This window comes from Solanum pennellii, chromosome 10 (genome assembly GCF_001406875.1).
Source record: "Solanum pennellii chromosome 10, SPENNV200".
Taxonomy (NCBI): domain Eukaryota; kingdom Viridiplantae; phylum Streptophyta; class Magnoliopsida; order Solanales; family Solanaceae; genus Solanum; species Solanum pennellii.
In genome coordinates this window covers 34368740-34379890 of record NC_028646.1, presented here as the reverse complement: position 1 = coordinate 34379890, position 11151 = coordinate 34368740, and positions in this window count along the sequence as shown.

Sequence of the window (11151 nt, the reverse complement as noted above, 5' to 3'; positions counted from 1 at the left end):
TGAATCCTCTCGAGGTTTTGTAATTCATTTTATGTGAACAGGGTACCTTTGGCTCCGGACAAAGCATGTAATGAAAGCACAGGGTTAAGAAAGGTTCTAGGTTGTCACAAAACCATGTCAAGGAGAGTCTTGTTGAGGAGTGTGAAACACATGACATTTATGAATAAGAGGCCACAAGATATTTAGGAGTTTTATTTTTTGTTACTGTGAGTCATGTGATAGTGTTTAAATCTATAAGGTCACTCTCCTAATCCATACCCGATGGTCTACAAAATATGACTACTCAAATAGCTTTTGCTAGAATTAATGAGGGCGTAAATGTTGGTCAATGAGCTTTTCCTCAAGCTCTGGTTGACTCTTCGGCCAATTAAGTGACTGATGCGGAGGTTAACACTATTTTAAATGTTTTGGATCAAGGCGTAATGGCCCAAAAAATAGGGAGGTTGTGGTCCCTGTGAACCCAAATGTGGGTACGACGACATCTAAAGTGAGGGACATCACTAGGATGAATCTTTCAGAATTCTATGGTTCTAATGTTGAGAAAGATCCTCAACATTTTTAATGAGATTTACAAGGTGTCGAATATTATTGAATTGAATCAGGTGGAAAAGGAAGAATTCACCACTTATCAACTTTGGGCTGTTGCTCAAATTTGATTCAACCAATGAAAAGAACCAAGACCGGAAGATGTAGGTCCCCTCGAATGGGAAAGGTTCAAGTCATCTTTTTTTTAATAGGTTCTTTCCTCTTTAGATGAGGGAGTCAAAAGTGCTTGAGTTTATTAATCTCAAACAAGGGAACATGAGTGTGAAAAAATATGCATTGAGGTTCACAGAGTTGTCAAAGTATGCTCCTATATAATTGCCAAATCGAGGGCAAGGATGAGTAAGAATGTGTCCGAAGTGGTAGTGAAAGAATGTCATTCTACTATGATTGTCCATGAAATATATATTTCTTGTCTAATGATTAATTCTAACAGATTGAAGAGGAGAAACAGTAGGAGAGGTCTAGGGAGACAATGAGGGATAGATCCCATGATGGTAACTCTTCATACCCTAAGTCCAGTAGACAAGGTATTTCAATGTTTCAACAAAGGTTTCGTAGGAAAGGTTCTTTCAATGCTCCTAAGTCCAACAAATATAGGTTGTCTAAAGGTTGTCTAATGATAAACCTCAATGAGGTGGTAATGGGTATTCATTGACTACTTGTGCTAGGTGTGGAAGAAAGCATGAAGGAAAATGTGTAGTGAGCTTCGATGTTTATTTTTTTGTGGTAAGATGGACCAATAGATAAGAGATTGTCCTTAAGTTTCTAAGAATAAGAAAGATAGTCGTCGTAGGGATAAACCCTAATATTCATCCGGTCCAAGTGGTTCGGGTACTAATGATCCCACGAAAAACAAGTTCTATGCACTCAGACTCGTGGTGAACAAAAAGGGTTCTCCTGATGTGGTTATCTGTATTTTGGAAGTCTTCCAACTTGATATTTATGCTTAGATTGTTCTCGATGCTACCTTGTCTTTTGAGATGCAATACGTGGCTATGAGATTTGATGTTCTTCCTAATGTGTTGTTAGATCCCTTTATTGTCTCTACTCCTGTTGGTGATTCTAATGTGGCTAAGAGGGTACATAGAAAGGATCCCATTTCCTTATCCTATAGATTTGATCTTTTTGACTTGGTAGAGCATGATATGCTAGATTTTGATGTTATCCTAGGTATGGATTAACTACACTCGATTTAGGTTTCTATTGATGGTAGAATATGTGTAGTCATATTTGAGTTTTCGAATAAGCCTATCCAAGAGTGGAAGGGGGAAATTCTATGCTGAAATTTCGGTTTATTTGTTATCTTGAGGCTACAAGTATGATTTATAAGGGTTTCATGTACCATCTAATTAGGGCGAGGAATATCGATTCTAAAACCTCTACTGTTGATTCGGTATCGGTTTTTAATGAGTATCCAAAAGTGTTCCCAGATGATCAACTATGTATTTTTTTAGATTGGAAATAACTTTCGATATTGACCTTCTCCCAAATATGCACCCTATCTCCATTCATCTTTACATAATGACTCTAATAGAACATAAGGAATTTTACGATCAATTGAAATACTTATTGGATAAGGGTTTCTTCCGATTGAGCATCTCTCCATGGGGTTGTACGATTTTGTTTTTTGAAGAAGAAATATGGATCACTTTGCATGTGTAAATACTACCTAATATTGAATAAGGTCAGCATTAAGAATAAATATCCTCTCCCAAGGATAGATAATTTATTTGACCAACTCCAAGATAGATTTACTTTTAGAAGATTGAACTTAGGTCGGGTTTTCACCAATTGAGGGTGAAGGAGGATGATATTACGATGAAAACTTTTACAACTCAATATGGTCATTAGGAGCTTTTTGTAATGTCATTTGGTTTGTCTTATGCTCCAGCAACATTTATGGATTTGATGAATAGGGTTTCTAGACAATACCTTGACATGATTGGAATTGTTCTAATTGAAAATATATTGATCTATTCAACAAGTGAGGGTGATCATGTCAATCATTTGAGACTTGTGTTGCAAATTCTCAAGAACCAACTTTTTGGAAAGTTTAGCATAATATAAATTTTAACTAAGCTTCGTAGCTTTCCTTGGTCATATTGTCTAAAGTAAGGGTATTAAGGTAGATCCTAAGAAGACATATGCCGTTAAGAGTTTGGCTAGACCTCTATTCCCTTTGGATATTAGAAGCTTCTTAGATTCAGTCAGTCACTATAGAAGGTTTGTTGATGGGTTCTCTTCAATTTCCTTTTGTTGGGCGTCTTTTACTAAAAGAAAAGGCTAAGTTCATATAATCTGAAGCATGTGAGAAGAGTTTTCAAAAATTGAAAGATAGACTTACCTCCACTCTGGTTTGACTTTACCAAAATGGACTGATGATATTGTTGTATATTGTCACTTGAGAATTCGGTTAGGATGTGTGCTTAAAAATCAGAAGGATAGTGCCTATAATTCAAGGAAACAAAAGGTTCATGAGAAAATTATCCTACCTATGATCTTGAACTAGTGGTGGTGGTTTTTGTCATCCTTTTTTTTAGAGAAACTACTTGTATGGTGTTCACGTAGATGTGCTAAGTGACCATAAGAGTCTACAAGATATTCTTAGTAAAAAAGATCTTAATCGTTTCCAATGAAGGTGGCTTGCTTTACTTATGGAATATGATATTAGTTTTCTCTACCACCTCGGCAAGGGAAACATTTTGGCAGATGCTCTTAGCTAATTATAGATGGGTAGTTTTTCCCATACAGAAGAAGATAATAAATAATTGGTATGAGATATACAAAGAATGTCCTAATTAGGTGTTCGGTTAATAGACTCTACCTTGGGTGGTGTTATGGTTCACAGTGGTTAAGAATCATCTTTTTTGATGGATCTTAAAGCCAAACAATCTCTTGACTTGAACTTAGTAGAATTGAAAGAAGAGTTGCTTATAAAGTCCGTTGAGGCTTTCTCCTGAGGAATAGAGGAGTACTTAGATATCAAGGTCATTTATGTGTTCTTAATGTTTATGCATTGAAGGAACAATTTTTTTCAAAAGCCCATAGTTCTCAGTATTCCATTCACTCAGGAGCAACAAAGACGTATCGTGATCTGCTGGAGGTCTATTCGTGGAATGGAATGAAGAAGGATATTGTAGGATTTGTGGCTAAGTGTCCTAATTGCCACTAAGTGAAAGTTTAGCATTAAAACATGAGGTGTATGCCAAGACATTATTACTCCTATTTAGAAGTAGGAAGATTTGAATATGGACTTCATAGTTTGTTTACCTCGCACCCGACGACCATATGATTCAATTTGGGTTATAGTAGACCGAGCGACTAAATCGACCCATTTTATTCTCGTCAAATTTTATTATTTGCGGGAAATTATACTAATTAACACTTGATAGAAATTGTATGGTTGCATGTAGTTCTCTTTTCCATTATCTCCGATCAAGGTACTCAATTTACTTCTCAAATTTAGAAATTTTTCTAACAACGTCTTGGTACTCGCGTTAAGCTTAGCATGAATTTTCATCGACAATTAAAAAGGAAAGTGGAGCATACAATCCAAACTTTGGAAGGTATGATGAGAGCATGTGTCATTGAATTTAACGGTAATTGGAATGAAAATTTACCATTGATTGAGTTTTCTTATAATAATATCTATCATTCTAGTGGATTCATTCGAGGCTCTTTATGGTAGGAGGGGTAGATCTTCTATAGGTAGGTGAAGTTGTATTGATTGGACCTAAGTTAGTTCATGAGGCTATTAGAAAATTCCAACATATTAGAGAAAGGTTGAGAACATCCCAAAGTGGATAAAAGTCCTATGACGATGTTAGAAAAAGAGATCTTGAGTTTGATGTTCATTATTTGGTTTACTTGAAATCTTACCCATGAAGGGTTCTATGAGATTTGGGAGGAAAGGAACGATTAGTCCTCGTTATGTAGGCCCATATAATATTTTGATGCGTGTTTATATGGTTACTTATGAATTTGTGTTGCATAATAAATAGGCATCGATGCATCCGTTTTTTCATGTCTTTATGTTAATTAAGTGTGTTGGAGATGTGACATCTAGAGTTCCCTTAGTAGGTTTGGAAGTTAAGAAGAATCTTTTTTATGAGGAAGTTTCGGTTGAGATTTTAGACCTGCAGTTAAGAAGTTGAGAAACAAGAAAGCTGCTTCCGTAAAAGAGTTGTGGAGGAATCAATTAATTGCAGATGCTACTTGGGAGGCTGAGGCTGATATGATGCCCCGATATCTTCATGTTTTTCCTTCTGCCCAACTCTAACTTGAGTAAATGATTTCATCTTGATTTTATTTTGTTTTATGTCATGTGTTTTAGATATTTCTATGATTTCCTTATTATGCATGTTACAGAGAAACTTGTGTTTGAATTAAAATGAGTTAACATGATAGATTTTTTTTTTGTATTTAGTGTGAGTTCTATATGGACTTCTTGAGATGAATTATTGAATAGGATTTACTTTGGAGTTTATATTTCCTCCTCAAATATAAACATTTGTGTATGAGTTACATATGGATATCATGATACGATGATATGACCATGCTTTTAGCTTGGAGATAGAAGTTCCTCCTGTGATATGAGTAATCTTGTATGTGCATGCATTTTGGGTTTCGGGGTCTAGTTTCTATATTCCCTACGATTTTTTGAATCTGTTCTAGTTTGGAGTCAATGTTACTCCTTGATTGTGTTCATTTAGAAATTGCATGCATGTTGAATTTCTAATTTAGAGTCGTTTTCATCTTGTAATGTCTAGAATCTCATTCGAGGTTGACTTTTTCCAGAGTGGAGATAATGTAAAATCTCATATTCAAAAAGGAGAAATATATTTATTTTGCACGCATTCTATGAAGTATCTCGAGGACGCCAAAAGACTCACCGATCCGCCAAGTAGACCCACTTTGCCTTTTTTTAATCAATTAATGAGTCTAATGTTATAGAAATTAGGCAAGCTGATTCGAGCTCGTTGTCCTATTCGACGAATTGCCAATGGGAATTCCTCACTAGTTAGTGGGCTGGTTCAGTAGCTGACTCACTGTAATTTACGGTAAGCTAAACGCTTACTAAGAATGTTGTTAGTGGCTTTGACAAGCTTCGGCAGGTTCCAACTTCAGTTTTTTAACTCACAAACTTCTAGGTCTTTTTAAATTATCTAAATTCAATACCACGTAATTTTACCCTTCATGTAAATATCTATGCAAGAGGTTTACCCTAAATTTACCCAAATTTAAAAAGTATTCTCTAAACTTCATTGAAAAAAAAGAGCAAGGCTCTCTCTCAAATATTTCTATCTCTAGAACTTGAAGAAGAAGAAGGGTTGAAGCTAGGGCTCAAGGTCAAGGCTCCATTCTCCAATTATTCTCGAGCATTGATAAGAAGGTATGACTTATTTATTCCTCTATGGAATCCTTGCATCGATGATGTCCCTATGTTCCCTAATTAAAAGTAGAATTCCCCAACTTGAGTTAGAGTTTCCTTCTAAGTTGTGGGTCTATGAATGCTGATTCAGTTTAATGTTGTGGATGGGATTTTCTCACATGATTTCTTATGTATGAATGTGAAGCTCTTTATCAAATTGAATGATTCTAGGTGTAAAGTATTATCACCTAGAATGAATCTAATCATCAGAACTATGACAACAAGATCAGGATAGAGGCTATTAAACATGACCTCTACTAAGAAGAATATGAGGAAAGTATCCACTCTCCTTAGAGTTGGTATGCCGGTTAATACGTATGATCCTAAGTTTATGACAAGAGGAAAGTACCCATGTCACACAATGAAAATACAAGAGGAAACTACACATGATCCTAAAGTATGTTGGACAAGAGGCAAATACTCGTGATCCTAAAGTAAGAGGAACAAAATGCGACTACCCATAGTCCTGAGGTAAGAAGGGCTAGAAAAATTACTTATGTTACATTATAGTAAGGCAAGATTTTATTTCTCATATATTTAAAAGATGATCAAGTATATGTTATTATAGGTGATGAACTTGATTTATTGATTGAGTTTGCTTTTTATGATGAGTAAGACTAATGTCGGATTGCCTATGTCTTTACTCAACATGAGTTAACGTTACTTCAAGAAGTACTATGTATATGTGAAAATAATATATTATGTGATCTTATTATGTTTTACAACTTATGTTGTTTAACTCTTATGTTTTTTTTCACTACTAGAAATTTGACTTACTGCAACGCTTATTTAGCGACGGTTATACAATCGTAGCAATAGCTAACCTATTACAACGGTTATAACCGTGGCCAAATATCCTTGAATCTAATAGAACAATTCTTAAAATAAACTGTTGCATAATCCCTATAACCGTCCCTATAGAGAAGGTATAGCAACAAGTTTTAAAACTGTTGCTATAGACAACTCTATGGCAACGGTTTTTTAGAAAAATAATTCTGATTTTTTAGCCCTAAAAATTTTTTTCCCTCCTAAAAAAATATATTTCCCTCCAATATAATTAGTCCCTCCTAAAAAAATAATTCTGATTTATTAACTTTTTAGAAAATGTAAAGAAAAAGAATGAAATTGTTTAGAAACCCTTATTTTCAGAAATTTCATCAAAGCAATGTGAGAGAGGCTTTTTGTGGGTGAAGCTGCATGTGAAAGGAATTTCTGAAGATTTTGGTGAGAAAAACGAAATTTGTTGGTGAAGCTGTTGGTGAAGCTGTTGGTGAAGCTCGTTGGTGAAGCTTGTTGGTGAAGCTGTTGGTGAAGCTCGTTGGTGAAGAGCTGTCGGTGAAGCTGTTGGTGAAGCTCGTAGGTGAAGCTGTTGCTGAAGCTCGTTGTTGAAGCTCGATTGTGAAGCTGTTGCTGAAGCTCGTCGGGGAAAACAACCAGCTCGTTCTTTTTGGTGGTGTTTTTGAGGTTCGACTACGAATTCATCTTAATAATGTTTAAGTTTTCTATGCTAGTTCATGATTTCTAAGTCCCCATTGAATTAATTTTGAAACATGTTAAAGAATAATATATGGGTTAGTCTTAAACCTATGTTATTTGCTCCAATATAGTTAGTGTATAAACTTCCCCTGTTTGATTCTGTGATATATAAGAGAGTCAAAATCTAGTGCTCCAAGTTTGTGGATCTGTAAGTATTTCTTTCTGCATATTTTTTTGTTCCAGCTGAATTCTTCCTTAATATTCCCCATTTGATGTGAATGTTGACAAAAATTACTCCCAAATTACTTCCTACTGGTATTTGTTTCACTTTTTGTTAACTGATATGGCTTAATTTGAGAGCAAAAATGAAGAAAGTAATGTTCAAAATTTCGAGCATATGCAGACAGCAGAGTATGCTTTTCATTTGATTTTCTGTATTTAATATTTTTCTACTTTCACCTTTCCATGGCAAAGAAAATCTTATTCTTTACAACAACTGATGTACATAAGATTTGGGCAAAAAGGAGAAAAAAATAACAAAACCTTCTGTTTCTGACTGCTAACATTGTTGATTTATTACTACAGATAGACTATATAGTATATACTCACAGTTGTAAGTGTATATATATAACGACTAACGTACATAATATGAGTATATAATAAGATGTCAGCTAGACTTGCCGCGCAACTTAGCAGCTTCTGAGCTAGTTGTTGTCATGAAAGATTCTCCACAACCACATTGTCCAGTTGCATTTGGATTGACAAATATGAACTCAGATTTGTTCATAATATCAAGTATTTCAGTTTTGATGCTTATGAGACAAATATAACGATAAACCAGGTTAATGAATAGCAATATATTGGAGTGCAACTGGGTGATGCAAGTTAGTGCTACTAGAATTCACGCAGTTAAAGTATGGCGGATCAGTTTCACAAGGACAAAGATGACAAAACTATATAGTTTTTGGACTCAATCTCGCTAATCAGTATATGAAGTTCATATTCCTCTCATTTTAAAAAGGGAAGACATGAATCATGGGTGAAGTCTGTATAATTTGAAAGAATATATTGTTATACTCATTCATAGGAACCACAGACAATGAGACGAGAGAAAGTAAAGAGAGACAATAGACTGCACTATAGCTAGACATGACAAGCAAACGAAAATCAGTAATGTAATTGCTTTTCTGTTACACCTTATTTTTCCTTAAGGTGGAGTCCTGAAAGTACATGATAGGCTAATCTAGAGAAAGTTACAACACAAGTCGCAAAGGTTATCTTCAATTTTGTTTTTGATTATTAAGAGATGTTTAAACTTGAGTATCACTGTCGTTTTACTTTGAAATACATTCGGATTCTGATATTGTCTATGTCTTTTGCTTGTTCGATTGAATGTTATCTTCCCTTATGAGTCACTGCCAGCATAAACTGTGACACATAATGCCCTATTTATTCGTTAAAGTTAATGACATTGTGTGGATTTGTGCATTTTGCGATATTGTTTTGATCATTCACGAAGCACAAATTGATTTGCTTTGTATGATTTACTTCTCACTTTACATGTTCGTTGTGTTTTATTTGGATGCAGTGTCTATAATTTAAACTGGCTATAATTGTGTTAGTCTTAGGAATTTGTGTGTCATTAATAGAAATGTGTGGAACTTGAATTTGTTTTTCAAGTTTTTAACTGCTTGCACAATTCATATTATATTGACAGTGAATGTACATTTTATTAAAAAGAGACCTTTTTAACATGTCTTTAAGCATTCCTTCTCTTCCAAAGTTTCCATATAACTATGGCTTGTATGAGCTTCATGATATGCTGCAATTTGGGGGCTTCTCTTGTTTTTTTGCAACTTGAATGGCCTGCAATAACTCCTTGCTGATATTACTGCGAAGTTCTGACTCAAACTGAGAGCTCAAACAGTCTTCTTTTTCAATCCATTCCCTAAATCTGCTTACAGAGTCTCTTTCTCTTCTCCACCATTTGATTTACTTAGCTAGACGATATTTGTTTGATTCAACAGTGTAACATAGAAAGAATATAGTCCTTGTCTTTGTGCTTCATAAAATATTGTATCCATTGTGCCACTGTTATATATACATGGCATATAGAGATAGATAGTTCAAACCAACAAGTATTTCAGCAAGAAATTAAACCTTGTCACATATATAAATATCTTTTTTACTTATCTTGACCACCTTTTAATTAAGTTGGGTGGCCTGACTTTAAAAGCAAAACAGACTCATTCATTGTCTTATAACAAGCAGCCAATAACAAGCAAACAAATGTACAAACGCAATTACACAAATACATAATTGCATTTTGTATAATTAGTCAAAGCAAGAGGCCAGTGATATTACATCCTGTTTCTGTCATAAAATATTTTTTAGTAACAATAGAGTCATTGTGCCACTGTTTTTTTTTGTATGTGTGATTAAAAAAAAGGATTTTTTTGATGGAGTTTTCTAAGCTAAGCTACTTATCTTGGACTTGTATCTCTTATATTTTTTCCTCTCTTTGGCTTGGTTTCCTACTAATATTGTGTGATTATGTTATTTATAGGCTTGACTGAAACAGACCCAAAGGTAACACTTGAGGATTTTTGAAGTAGTTCGTTTGGAACCCGAGAAGGCTGATTGGTAAGAAATTGAAAGTAATAGAAATTTTCTGCTATATGGTAGTTGTTAGATTGACCAGCTAACTCCCTTGTGTTTTTTTATAAAGAGAATATGAGTTGTTATAGTTTGTTTGAACTACTTTTTCCATGTGAATACTCTGTTATTATTTTACAAATACATGAACTGTTTTGCTAGAATCAAAACTAATGTATTTATAGTAATTTTGTTTGCTTGTTGCAGTCTATTGCTATAGTGTATGTTATTTACTCTAATCTAGGTCTGTCCTTATTGCTTTGAAATGTGTTTGCGTGTGCCTTTAGTCATTCATTTGTATAAAGTTTATTAAATGGTGGAAGCTGCTAATAACTTAACTTGTCAATATTTTTTGGTTCTACTATTATTGTTGTAAATGTTTCTTGTTGAATTGATGTGAAGGTTTGAGATTCGATTAATCTAAAAGTTCGAGTTGTTAAGTTCTTTCGATATTATTTGTACGCATGAATTTATTGGCTTTAATGTTTTGCACATGTCATGTAGGATAAATATTCAATGGATTTTGGAGATAAAAGTTGGATGAATCTCCGAAGATCCACCAATGAATATATTCATGGAGTTAATGATTTTCTTGATAAAGCATTTGAACGAGCTTCCCAAGGAAATGAAATATTGTGTCCTTGTAAGAAGTGCTTTAATCGTAATTGGCATTGCCGAAATATGGTAGAGGATCATTTGATTTGCCATGGATTTGTTCATGGATACACCAAATGGGTTTTTCATGGTGAAGGATTTTCCTCAAGAAATACGCCACATACAACCGATGAAGAAGAAACTTCTAACATGCATGACGACATTGATAAATTACTTCATGATACTTTTAGAAATATTGTAGATGATCAGAGAGATGAAGGAGTGAGGGAGGGGCCACATGAATATTCAAAGAGATTTTTTAAATTAGTGGAGGAAGGGAAAGAAGAGTTGTATCCAGGGTGTAAGAATTTTTCTAAGTTGAGTTTTACCATCCGGCTATACTTGTTTAAATGCATTCACAAGTTGACTGATGTGGCCTTTTCAGATTT